Raw genomic sequence first — 14,613 nt, 5'->3', positions numbered from 1 at the left:
GTGTGTGTGTGTGTGTGTCTGTCTGTGATTGGGAGGGGGATCCAATGTTTATGAAGAAACAACAGGGTTCAAATGGAAATAGCAGAAGTGTCATATAAATAAGAGATTAGCTCCGAAATGTCATGTTGTCACAAAAATCAAATGATGAGCATTGAAGTAAATAGAAGGAAATGTCATAATTTCCAGTCTCAGCACGGGCCCACAGCCTGCTGCACTGTAAGAGAAAAGCTCACACAGTGACCTCACACGTGTTTGATGTGGTTTTAAATGTGCTGTGCACTCTGACTGAGTTAAAAGAGACCAACATGACCTTCAACTATTGGTATTTTAGACATCAGTTTGGGGATGTAGCTGTGTTTTTAAGGAACTGTGCGATGGGAGCATGTACACAAAGCTTTGTTTTTTTTGACAGGCTTTGAACATAACATAAATCACTATGTGTTTTTCCTGTTGTTTTTTTTAGATCTGATATGTGTGTCATTGCGCGTGTTAAGACAAGCTGAGTCGACATGTAGCATTTATATATTTCTTCTAGCCCCTTCTGCAAGAGGAGCACATCTTACAAGCACACAGGAGCGTTTAGTGATGTTGTAAAGTTTATCTTTTGACCTGCTCCCCTTGACTACCGGTGTTGTGAGCTAAGCTAACCTGGATGAGTGACATTTGCCCTTATAAAAAATGAACGCACACTTACAGGAATGGTTTCTGTAGCCTTTTCTTGAGCCCCGAGAGTGAAGCAAAAAAAAAAAAAAAAAATTAAAATGAGCTATCTCTTGAGCAGCAAAATTACAACAAAAAAAATAAGCTGAACTTTTAGGAGCTGCAGGAGGCAACAATTTGACCTAGCAACCTAATGTTTCACATCTTGATGACAACAGAATAAGGGAGGGCGTTGATGAAACATGAAACTACGTTCTCATCTGCATAGTCAGTAGATTTTAGAGGAAGGTAATCAGAATGTGATTATCCGGACTAATAGAATATGTTATCTCTGATCATGTTCCACTGTATTGAGATAATCAGCAATATGTGACCGATTGCCTGCATCAATTCACAGGCTGATCCTCCCATCCACGCCTATCTGCCATTTAGTCTCACCTCCTATCACGCAGCTACACTCAAAAATAAATGTGCCCACGCAAACCAATTGTCCTGTGTGTTGTTTTGAGTGATTTATAGAGCAGTTTACGATAAACATAAATCCATAAAAACACTCACATAGAAGTGTTGCCATTTTATATAACCATGAATTGTTCCTCTTTCTGTTCCACTCATGTATCATCCAGGAGGGTATAATTTCCCACTCGAGAGTGTGTGTGCATATCAGGTCCGCCGTGGCCTCTTATGTTTGTTCATTCAGCTAAAATTAGCTATAGCATCGCCAGTGTGGAATGCCAGATCGTCTTGTACACCATAGAAAGGAAACATTACTGTAATTGCTGTACAAAGAAGAGGTGGGGTAAATGAAATGACATCAAAGGGTTGTTCTTGGCATGTCCTCTACATTTTTGGCTGGACTGCAGCAAAGCAGGGCCAGCCCTTTAAACTTGAAACTGTCACGGACTGACTGAGGGATGAAGTTATGTGAGTTCAGTTAGCTGGAGTTACAGCTGGGAGATGAGAACCTAATGATAGATATCTCCATAAGAAATGTTAGAACTCTAAACAAATGTAAAATATTTGATATAGTTAAACCATCTATACACCAAAACAAGCAGGGATACTTGTGCACCTTCACGCCATCCAACAGAAGAACAAGGAGAGGACATATACAGCCAATCATGTGGCAGGAACAGAGAAAGACCTGGATGAAAGGGCTTGTAGACGGAGCAGCATCAAAACACTGGCTACAAAAAAATGAGAAATTTGGCTTTCTTTACAATCCGACAAAAACCGAGAAGCGTGCACCGCAGAGTGTGCCCTTGTCAGCAAAGGAGAGGCAACACCTCCCACCTTTGTCATCGCTTGGAAAAATCTAACCTGTTAGAACATGAAGAAGGTGTGATATTACAGTCCTTGTTAGTTGACCCTTAACAAGCACCAGTCCAGTAAGTGACTACTCGCTAGCAAACTATCGTATCAGCATTAGTTTATACTTCAATGAATCATCTAGTTTCCAAAAGCTTTGAATAAGTAGACTTGAAAGAGATAGTATATTATCAGCCTTTAAACTTGAAAGAGATAGTATATTATCTGTATAGCCCAGGCATAGTTGGAGTTTTGTTGGTCCCTCCTGGGCTAAGCAGGCTGTGGTCAAGCTGTGCGTGCAGGCAAACTGCCCCTTTCAGTCCATACATACATACTCTTCTGTATACATCTTTACATGTCCTTTACTTTGTTGTTAATGTCTGGTGTCATTTGATGATATATTTTCCCATCCCACATCCTTGTTCTACTTTATCGTTACAATATTGTGGGTAAAACAGCACATCTGACCATATAAATACATAAATAAAGGGACTTAATGTAGACTTCGCCTGATACCACAGGAGAAAGGGAGACAGCAAAGTAGATGTTAAGTCGAGGATGCATCGGTTTTTCTTTACAGTACACTTGCCTTCCTCTCTCCAATTAAGCCAATTAAGTTTATTTTGTCTCGCTTTTCTCTTAACAAGATTTCAGTGTCTCTGGGTGGCACTCTCGTCTGTCTGTCAGCTGTAGCCACTCATGCTAACGACTCATTTCCTCTTGCTGGCAACATAATATGAATCATCAACTGTGTAATAGAGGATTTTTTCCCAGACCCTCTCGACAGCTGTTTTTAAATGTAAAAGCGTCATGAATCACTGTTGTACCATATCAGCCACAGAGCAGCAAACACAACACAGAAGGTGGTGGATTATTACTTTGAGATAAGTTTACTGCAGCATGCTGTCTGTCTGTTGCTCTCGGCCAAGGTAACTGAAGTGAGTTATCACTCAGACACTGTACTGAGGCAGGGAAATCGCTCTTCTTACATTAAGCAAAGCACACACGACATAACTTAGTAACACAAATACGGCAGACAGACACAAACATGTGCCAACTTAGTGTACAAGACTGTATATCATGTTAAAGTGACATGGGAAGCAATACGTTGAGCTAAGTGGGGACCAGTGCAGTGTACACACAACCACAATGGGTGATACACCCTGACGGCACAAAAACCAAATGTGCCAAACAGGCAATCAGTCACACCTCTACGCTGCTGTTAACAAAACAGGGCAACCCCAAAGGAACAAGTAGACCATTAAAGGTACAATACATTAAGTGAAAAAAGTCATGTCATGTATATTTTACTGAACTGCATACTGTATAGGCCTACTGATACAGTATACAGTAAATGTGTGGTCTATTGAGAGCCTTTCTTTTCTTTCTATGTCACCCCCCCCCCCCCCCCCCCCCCCCTTGTGTTCTTAGAGAGGCTGAGGCCTGCTGGGATACTCTGTGGGCTATGGTGCTACGCTGTATACAAACACACTTGTTGTGGAAGGGTTGGGTGGGAAAAAAATGTCAGACCACACAAATTGATGCAAGAGTACTGTGCATAAATGAAAAACACATGACACAAGACGAAAAATCTGGAATATGGTTGAACACATCATTTCTCAAAGGTTTAATGTGTCACATGGCTATAGCCAGTTGGTCATCCAGACACAGTGCTGCATATCAGTTTACACCAGCCTGCTGTAGTTGCGTTTCACTCCGGTAACGCTGCATGACTTTCTCACAACCTGACTCTTTCTTTATCATCTCAGTAATGAATTCTTTTTATTCAAGCCTTTGACAGTGGTAGCAATCCACCAGCCGCCTGGCCCCATGGTGAACATACAGCTACACATATACACAGTTCTAGAGGAGGTGTCCAAGTGTCAATCAGGTGTGTATAATGCATGGTGGTCTGGGTGAAAAGGTGTCATAGGAGTGGCCATGACCTTCTCACTTGAGCACACGTGACACCTACTACTATTGTAATGTAGTGTTACAAACCGATCTTGGTATTTACATGTGTGAATAGTTTGTGTGTGTGTGTGTGTGTGTGTGTGTGTGTGTGTGTGTGTGTGTGTGTGTGTGTGTGTGTGCGTGCCTGCCTGCGTGTGTGTGTGTGTGTATGAGTGAACGTGTGTGTGTGTGTGTGTTTAAAGTGCAGCAGATCATGTTATCACTGTTGGTAAGGTTAATGGTATATACAAGCATAGATTAACTGAATTGAAAGCAGCATTCATCCATATTAATAAGAGATTCAATTACTGCACGCAAGGTAAAAGTGTCGCTCAGGATCTGTTTCACAGGCAAGGAGCAAGGTCTTCCTTTGGAGCTGTTTACCATTCAACATGAGCATTTTTATAGGATCATGACACGACACTGATCCCATCTCTTTATGAACACATGTTTCCTTTGGCCTCTACATGGGTGAAGGGTGGTTGATAATCAAAAGGATTAGATCTTGAATGGGATGTCATACAGATTATGCTCTTCTGCTAGGCTTAATGTCAGAAAGGTTAACAAGTCCGCACTATATGTCCAAAAACAGGCACATATTTGAATGTTACTTTGGTGGTGCACAACTTGGTCTATCTTATCATTTGCAGCAACATGGAGCACTACTGTTTTTATGCAGTCCCTTAATAAACAATGTCTAATCCTCCTAGAGATCTGGCATTTCCCTATTCTCCCCCTATGACAGGCGGTAGACCGGCATTGAAATATGGCACTCATCATGTGCTGATGCCAAGTCCCCCAGCATGCAAGTTGAACCCAAATAATCAAGAAAATAAAACCATTCACTCAACCTGTCTGTGCATCCGTGACTGAGCCTGTTTTAGTTTTAAATGGTCCTCTGCCCATAGTGGCTGCAACAGTGTTCATGTCAGTTAGCTCCTCTCTGCAGCCTTTCTCCTCTGCCTTCTCTGTCCTATCTCGCTTCATACAAGACTTTTTTATTTTTTATTTTTTAAAGATATTTTTTGGGCATTTTTATGCTTTATTTGATAGTGCAGAGAGACAGAGGTGAAATGGGGCAGAGAGGGGAGTGACATGCAGAGAACGACCGCGGGTGGGAATCGAACCCGGGTCTGCTGCTGGGCCCGGCCCGGGAAGGGGGACGCCTTACCAACTGAGCTAAAGGTGTCCCCCGCTTCATACAAGACTAACAATCTCAGGACAGGATGAGCCTGCTAACTCTATAGCCTCTAGTGAATGGACCGCAGTGCACTCTCTCATTACTGATGTTGACCTTTGGACTTTTTTGTCTCCCTTTTTTCTGCTTCCCTCGCCCGATACGTCATGTTCCCTTATGCACCTGTCCGTCTCATACTCTGAACTACTATGAAGGCCTACCCTCTATATCACTGAGTCACTTCACACAACAATGCACCAGAGATGTAGTGTGTGTGTGTGTGTGTGTGTGTGTGTGTGTGTGTGTGTGTGTGTGTGTGTGTGCGTGTGTGTGTGTGTATGTGTGTGTGTGTGTGTGTGTGTGCATGTGGCCCTCTGAGCCGGGGGCCTTGCTGACTCGGCCAAACAAGACACCATGTGTTTGTCAAGGGGCGACAGATGGAGAGGGAGCAAAGGAGAGGGAGAGACGAGAGGAGGGAGAGAGTGTGTGGTGTGTGACTGTCAATACACACCACACACACACACACACATGCATAAATATATACCGTACAAACATGCATTATATATATACTGTATATACACACACACACATACGGACAGGCCTGACCTCAAACCGGGTGAGGTTAGGTGACAGATAGAATGCGAGCTCATTAAAATCACAGCTGTTATAAGGGGTTCTACATTGTACAAAACATGGAGGTTGAATCTGAGCCTTGTATTTCTAAGTCTGGAAAAAAAAATGACTTAGTGCAAAAGGGGCGAGGCTTGTCAAACTTTAAACCAAAACAGCACAAACTGAACTGAGCTGTATTCAAATGGCAGTACGAACTGTTTACATAAATTGCTGTTGTCATCACCTTTAAGTCTCTCCAGTGTTTCTCACACAAACAGACAGGAGAGAGAGATCAGGGAGGCAGTGTGTTTGTTTTCTCATGTCATATCAAGCTATCCATGCTCCTCCCATCTACCCTTCTTGTCTTGTTTATCACTTCTGCTGCTGTAAAGAAGTGACATGCCTCAGCGCCCCAGCTTTTATCAGACAGACTGTGAGATTTGTCACAGCTGTCCTGCTCCAATGGGGCACAGACTGCAGCAGAGGTAATTTGTGTGAAATTGTTGTGTTGCTACTTTAATTGTAGCTTGAATGCCTCAAGTGTTGTGTGACTCATTGATATTGCAGAACTTCAATTGGATCGCTCCCCTTTTCTATTATGCCAGTCACTTTGCTGTAATGTCCTCTCCAACTCAAACATTTCCGTGCGTGGAAAAACATTTAGACTGGACAGATTTCGTCTGGGGGGAAAAAGGAGAAAGGGATTGTTGTAGACAGCCATTGCAGTAGTTTACGAGGAGGGTTTGTCACGGTCACTGAAAGGAGAGAGACAGTGTCTTCTGTACAAGCGTATACCTTTCTCAGAGGTTGTTTGATGACAGAATAGTTGGCAAAGGTGAGATGGCCTTGAGTGATAATGGCAGTAAACACACCATCACACACACACACACACACACACACAATGCTGAGGGGACGAGCAGAGCCAAAGTGTGGGCAAGTCGTTACACATGCGCACACTAACGGTAGTTAACAATCCCTAGGCCCCAGCTATGGGAAATAAGGCCGATAAACTAAAGAGGAAATGGATATAAAACTGTCTTTGGGAGTGTGTGGGAGTGTGTGTGTGTGTGTGTGTGTGTGTGTGTGTGTGTGTGTGTGTGTGTGTGTGTGTGTGTGTGTGTGTGTGTGTGTGTCTGTGTGTGTGTGTGTGTGTGTGTGTGTGTGTCTGTGCGTGTCATAGGTGAAGAAGTACCATCAGGACGAGTGAGCAGTCCTGTGAGATTCAGAGCAGAACAGAGGTGCGGAGGAGAACAGGGCATTGTCAAGGGCCAAACACACACACACACACACACACACACACACACACACACACACACACACACACACACACACGTCTAGACAGCCATGGTGAACGGCTCTCTTGCCAACAGAGCGTCCAAAGTGGTGTCTGATGGATGATCCATCAGCTGGACTGTCTGCTCTCCAGATAGGCTGGGACACAGACAACCCAGTCAGCCAGTGAACAACACCGTCGCCAGGCAGGTCACGTCATGGTGAAAGTATAGACTCTACACAGGACAGACATCAAAGAACTGATTCATTCCCAATAAATGTGAATGCCATAAAGAGGAAAGTGGCGAGAAAAATTTGACTATAGGACTCTATAGTCAAATTGACAAAAATCAATCCTGAAAATGTTGAGCGACGGAGTCTTATGTCATCAAATTATCCACAGCTTTGGTTATTCCACAGAACATGTTTTTGAGGTTCCATTTGTCTTTGTTCTGATGTTACTATTCTAAAGTGGGAAGAGAACAATTAGAAATATATGTCATGAATTTCCATGCACCAATCACAAGGTTTAGCACTATTTTTCCAAACTTTGACTTTTTTTGCTTCTTATTTAGCAATGTTAAAACAGAAATACATAAGATTTCAAAGTTTTCAGGGCCTTTATAGAAAAACTAAAACCTTGAACCCAAACGATATCGTGCAGTCGCCCATAACATCTTGGAAAAGGACTGATTTGACGTAACTGAATCAGTGACAGCTGTGTAGTGAAACAGCATCTTGCTCCTGTCCATTCTTATAAACAATATGAGACTGAGGAAATGGAGGGATGTGAAGGAGAGGGGAGAGACTGTATCCCTCCATCCTTCTATCAATCCATTATCTCCACCACTTATCCTGTTTAGGGTGGTGGGGGGGGGCTGGACCCCGGCTTGCTTCAGGGAAAAGGCAGAGTAGTACACCCTGCAGTGTGAAATAGGGCTAAAAGGATGTTTATTTTACATCATGAGAAACTGTCAGCCCCAGATGTTGCTTGTGGATTGCAGCTTGGTTTGCCAGGACCAAATACGTATACATGGTCTAAAGGTTGTGTGTCGTATGGCAGAGAGAGTGTTTACTACCTGCTACATTCTGCTGCAATACACTTCTCCATCTTGCAGAGTGTTAGATCTAATGTTAATGCTAGTGTCAGTGGGCTACAGTAAATAGCCGGAACCAGAAACTGGATAGCTTATTTTAGCACAAACATTAGAAAACAAGGGTTAACAGCTAACCTGGCTCTGAGCAAAGATAACCAAACTCACCATTCACAGATTCATTCATACAAAAAACTATAGTGAAAGGTCAACGCTTCCTGGACTCTGTGCTGCGTGCCAAGAAAAAGTCTGGTACATAATAAGAGCTAGCTGTTTTACCCATGTAACGGTCCTTATGCTAAGCTAAGCTAACCTGCTGTTGGCTCCAGGCCCCCAGGACTGTGCCTTCTCCGAGCAGCCAGCATGGACATGTGGCCAACCCATTGGTACTGCATGCTATGAATGGGGCTGGGGGGTGGAGCTTATTTTCATGGTAGCCCTAAGGCAGATTTTCCCGTCCACACCAATACAAGCGGCGAACAAGATTGTGTCGCCGCAAAAGATTTCTGGATATCAATCATAGGCTCAAACTTATCTTTAGACCATATACTATTAAAACTGAAGTTTTTTCATTTCAAAACGCCACATCAAGCGTTTTATTAGCCCAACGGCTTTTAACGGCTTTCAGTTTGTTTTCGAGGGAGGAGGAGGGAGTGGGCAGCCGTGGGTAGGTGAACAGAGTCGTAGTGAAACAAATGTTTCGGTTTTCGGCCCGGTCTCCGAGAAGGCTCAGTTCTTTCTTTATAGGTCCATGCTCAGTGCACGGCTCCATTACCTTCTCGTGTCTGTGTCTGACTCATTCTGATTAGGAAATTGCGTTCACAGCTGCAACATTAGTCTTATAAGTAAACTTTAAAAAGCTCACAGCATTTGAATATTTGTTTGGTTGATTTCACTTAAGCACCATGGACCTATAAAGATGTAACACACGCTATCAAAACAGTGCTAGGTTTAGCTTTCATTAGGTAATAATGGTTGACCAGATGACAGAGGAATCTTCGTTAAGAAATTGTTAACCACTATATTACTTTCCAAAAACGGAGTGTAATTTAAATATCACACATAGCGAATCATCGGGGGGGGGGCGAGGTAGTGACTTATAGCAACTGTGCTCGCAAAAGGCTAAAACCTTTAGCTTACAATGCTACAGAACCAGGATGAGGATTCTACATCCGCTACCAGTCCGCTACGCTTGCCGCCCGTTGCCGCCCCCTCTTTCTTGATAGGTCGATGGCGCCGCTACGTCATACACTTGGGTGTGCCAGGGCTCTCATGAAAGCAATATGGCAGCTTCCTTGTTGCTTCTCTGCGCCAATGAGCAGCTTTCATAGGAATGAATGGGCGCCATTTTTCAATACGGTGTCCATTTCTTTATATGTCCATGGTTGGCTCCAGCACAGTAATTAGCACACAGACATGTTGTGTTGTTTGATCCTCTCATCTCGCTCTGACCCCCTCCGAAGTGTGCTAACTTGAGAGGGGATATGCGAAAAGACGAATTTCAATGTGCCTCGTGTACAACTGACAAATAAAGATAACTTAACTTAACTTAACTTAACTTAACTTAACTTAACTTAACTTAACTTAATCTAACGTAAACAAATGTCCCACTCAAAATGTCAAACAATAGTAGGCCTACAGAGAACACATCTGAAATGATTAGTTGAAGAAATCAAAAGTGACAAGGATGACTGCAAAATGCAAAACATCTAGGCCTACATAAAAAACAAATGTGAAATTGACAATTAAAAATAAAATGGTGAGATGGGTGAGTAAGTGAGAGACACATGCAAACAGAGAAGAGAGTAACTGAGCAGCAGGAGACATAAAAATGCAAGAGAGAGAGAGAGAGAGACCACGGGCGAGAGTTGGAGTGGAGAAATGCCATGTGCGTGACTGGCAAAGGGGCGCTGATGAAAAGGAGATATATCCCTTTTCCCTTTTGTGAACGCTGATTGCAGTGTCAAATCACAGACGTCCCTTTTGTTAATCAAGCACAGTGGCCTTCACCCAGCCCGCTGCTCACACTGTCATTTGAAAAAAAGCGACAGAAATGTCGTTGGGTAATTATTTTTCCCACAGTCCCAGCTACGAGGCATGATTGTTTATCTCTGCCAGTGACGTGTTGGCACATTGGCTTTGTGCAATATTCAACACACACACACACACACACACACACACACACACACACACACACACACGCGCGCACACACACACACACACACGCGCGCGCACACACACACACACACACACACACACACACACACACACACACACACACACACACACACACACACACACACACACACACACACACAAAAATAATGGTTCTGCAAGTTTGTGTTCCCAGTTTGTAAATGGATTTCTGACAAGTCTCAGTATAAAACATGAGTGGGGCAAATGGAGCTTCACTCTGCTGTTCCTAAAAAATTATAGTATCGATTTGTGTCACATTACACAACAGAAAAACTACTCTATAGTGTGCTGCTACACCTCTGTCCTTTGATACCTTTCCAGCAAGTCTTTCATGTGAGCAAGTGTTTCTCCTTTTTCTCCTGCTATTTCATCCCTCTCTCCCTCCTTCCTCCCTACCTCTCTGATGTCATGTGTAGTGGCATCCGAGAGCTAAATCAATTTCCTCCTTTCTCGGTTGGCTTGGCTGACTAAGATGTCAGGTGATGGCTGCTTGACCCTCAGATGTAAAGAAATGCACACCTTGGGAATACGAAAAGGAGGGGGCATGAGGAAGGATAGAAAGTACTCATTACATTGGTGTAGGAGAAGTGAGGAGGTGGGTATACTGCCAGTGCATATATACAACCCAGTAAGATGTAGTATGTAGTGTCTTGCTATATGTGTTAACACACCACCCTGAGCACTTTCTAAAGCATTTCTATTCCCAGGGGATGGTGTCTTTTATTTTTAGCCTTTTCATTAGAGTCTGTTTAACTGCTCTTAACGGAAACTTCTAGGCTAACTTTGCACACTAACTTCCAAAGCCATTAAGCATGTCAGCGATCTAGGCCTTCATGTGTTTGTCAGGTTAAAGGTTATGTAGAAATAGATTAAAAACAATTAAGAAAGTCCTCTTTCACAACTTGCTCATCCACTGTATGGGAGAGGGCTGGACAAAACAACAGTGGTAATACACAGCCTAGCTTATGTAGGGCATGTTGTTATAGCTACGGTAGGCCCCCTTTGTTTGCATACCAGTTTACAGACCCTAGGCTGTGTATTGACACAAGATTTTTTCAGCGCGCACACAGTAAGGGCAGGTAGCGGATTGTGAGGAGAAATGAACTGATTTTGAGAAAAAAGTGATTTTGACAACAAGCGTTCTCCAGAATCGCTGACTCCTTTAACATAAATGCACTGTCTTAGACAGACAGATAGACAGCTCCTACAGCTAAGCTTAATCAGCTGGCTAGCTAAAGCTGATCAAATCTGCCTGTTGGTATGGGAAAATCTGTCCCACGTATTATTGTAAATGGCGTATGTTCAAAAGGAAAGCTTGACAGATGAAGCAACAGTAACTGAGGTGGTTGCTACATTTGTTGCAATGAATTGCCGCAACATTTTCTGGTGGTTTAAATGGCAACATCCATCTTATTATTATTACATTTTTTCATCAATAGCTTTGCATAAACAGCTGTCACTTTTGCAAAATGATGCATTTATCACTGTATGTCTAAATGTTCATCTTGTGTAGCATGAGATTTGATTTTGTAGTGACCAAAGTCAATTGCCATGATCTATCAGTGGGGAGCCCATCAGTGTTTCAGCTCTTAGCAACCTTGTCTGGGCCAAGCAGGCAAGGACAAGTTGAGGCCATATCTGCAGGTTGCTCTTATGGAGATGAATTATTCCTTTAAAAGAAAATTGGGTTTGAGCTCAGCTCTGTCGGAGCGAGACAGGACCTCGTTGACTGTCTGATGTATTTGCAAAATGGACGTGCTGAAAGCACAAAGTGTGTGTGTATTTGTGTGTGTGTGTGTGTGTGTGTGTGTGTCTGTCTGTGTGTGTGTGTGTGTGTGTGTGTGTGTGTGTGTGTGTGTGTGTGTGTGTGTGTGTGCGTGTGTGTTTATGCGTACACTGCATAATACAGTATGTATATGAGACAGAACTGAGCAGGAGCCAGATGCGTCTTTTTTTCCCATAAGTGTATACTTGTGACCGTGAATAAGAGCAAGGTGTGTAATAAGAAGCCTTGCCTTCAGCCCTGAGACAGATGAAGACACAGTCAAAGGGCTAGGTGGAGACAGTGGACATGGTTTGATCGAAAGGCCCTCAGATAGAGACACACACTGGACATGGTTTGATAGAGAGGCCCTCAAATAGAGACACACAGTGGACATGGTTTGATAGAGAGGCCCTCAGATAGAGACACACACTGGACATGGTTTGATAGAAAGCCATGTCAAATGGCTCCTGAATCAGAGGACCGACAAGAACATCAGTGAAGCGCACCAGTGTCTTTCAGCAGCTTTCATGTAGAATGTTTGAAAATGACCTGACGGGGTCACAGAGACGGCACACATGCATTCACTGTCTCTCTCACTCCACTTTCATTACCCCCCCAGTCCTCCCTCTCTGCCTCTTTGTCCTTCTTCCTCTGCCCTCTTTCCAGCTCATTTTACACAAGAGAGAATCCACCTCTTTCAACCCCTCCCTCTCTCCTCTTCTCCCTCTATCTCCATCTCTGTTAAGAGCATCTCTGCTGTGTGTGCTAGACAGTAGGAAGAAAGGCTTTGCTCTCTCCTCTGCATTCTGTTTGTCCAATCTCAGCAAAGGTCTATCATTGTCTCCCTGCTCTCTCTCTCATCACCCCCTCTGCCTCTCCTCTGAACCTCTCTCTCTCTCTCTCTCTCTCTCTCTAGCCCGCCACTCATTGTAGCATCAAACCTCCTTTTTCCTGCAGATGCTAAAGGGGACAGGCTGTAATTTGCCGCTAGCTTATATAGCTCAAGTGCTTTAGTTACAAGACAGCATAGCAGCAGCAATAGCAGAGCATAACTTAGAACGTCCTCTTGTGGTTTCCAACGGCAACAAAAGCCAGGCCTATTTAGTTTGGGGGAAAAGACACCCCAATGCACAACAGATACCCCACAAGACCAGTCGATGAAAGTGGAAAACATACATATTTGTGATATTGTAGTTGCCAATACAAAAACCTATCTCTGCTCCAATCGACCCTCTAAATGGCAGGTTACTATCTGAATGATCTAAAATGAATAGTTACTAGTCACTACTCACAGTACTAACACTAAGCCTCCCAAGCTTGCTAGAAGGTTCCCCACTAATCCAGCTACCAAGATGAAAAAATAATCTTGATAACCATCCTTATTGTAGCTCAATATAAAGCTCAATTATTTCTAATAAATGGCGGGCAAAACAAAATGGTTCTCAGAAATGGACGGTGCATTAGTTGGGGACTATTTCTAGCAGTGGATTAATACATATTGTGTGCTCTAGTGAGTATGTGGGGCAGCCGCACGGTGTGGGATTGAGTCAAGATAAACTGTGTGCGTGTGTGTGCGTGTGTGTGTGTGTGTGTGTGTGTGTGTGTGTGTGTGTGTGTGTGTGTGTGTGTGTGTGTGTGTGTGTGTGTGTGTGTGTGTGTGTGTGTGTGTGGTTCCTGGTGATTAAGTAACATGACAGCCAGCGCAACAGTTTGGCCATTTTTAAAGAGGTAAAAACTAGATCGGGCTTTGGATACACAGCCGAGACTTGTTAATGTGATCAATTGATTGTTAGTTCTGGCATTGGTATTTTCATCGTCATCATATCCACAGTGAGAAAAAGACTTAAATTACCAGAAATTACCATCCATTAAAGCAACTATTTAAAACTATTTAAATTTCTTTAAAACAGCCTCATGTTTCCTCTGATAATCATAAATTACCTTTAGCAGAAAACGAGACCATCAGTGCAAAGAAATACGTTTTTATATAGTTTTTATTCACCATACAAAATATTGTACTTGAGATGATCATTTTAGAGGGGAGGCATGTGTACTTGGAAAGCATTCGATGTGATCAACTAGCAAGCCTACATTGGCTTCCTCATTTTGGTGGGAATTCACAAAGAAATTCACAAAAAAAAATATATATATTATTTTTTGAATGATAAACGTTGAATGGGTTCAAATTGACCCCTTGGATAATAGGAGGGTTAAGAAAGAGGTTACTTATTTTAGATGTATTCAAGCACACATATTTTTTAGTACATATAAATAATAAAATGGAGCAATGTGGGCCTCATGTGAGGAGTGTAACAATGCACCTATTAAAGGAGTAGGTGAAACAGAAATGCTAGCATTTACTGTGATGAGTAATGACATTTTGGAAAGACAACCCAACTCTGAGTTATCAGATCTGTATTTTGCAGGAGTGATGCAGATTTCAGTAACAGGATCAGTTTGCAGGTTTGCAGAATCAATCTCTGTATAGCGTTCTTCTCAAAGAGAGTCAGTGAGGGCGGTATGACATGTACGGAACCAAAACAGGTAAATCCTCTGATCCTCTCACCTCCTCTCTG

At 43.0% G+C, this 14,613-nt stretch overlaps 1 protein-coding gene across 3 annotated transcripts in view; it reads right to left on the bottom strand.

The window, feature by feature from the left end:
• Positions 1-14,613, bottom strand: part of rap1gap2a (RAP1 GTPase activating protein 2a) — a 90,174-nt gene that overhangs the window by 55,630 nt on the left and 19,931 nt on the right. The window lies entirely within an intron of this gene.

This window comes from Ammodytes marinus, assembly GCF_949987685.1.
Source record: "Ammodytes marinus genome assembly, chromosome: 3".
NCBI lineage: Eukaryota > Metazoa > Chordata > Actinopteri > Uranoscopiformes > Ammodytidae > Ammodytes > Ammodytes marinus.
The sequence above is the reverse complement of the archived record's forward strand: the minus strand, read 5'-3'. Positions and strand labels throughout refer to the sequence as shown.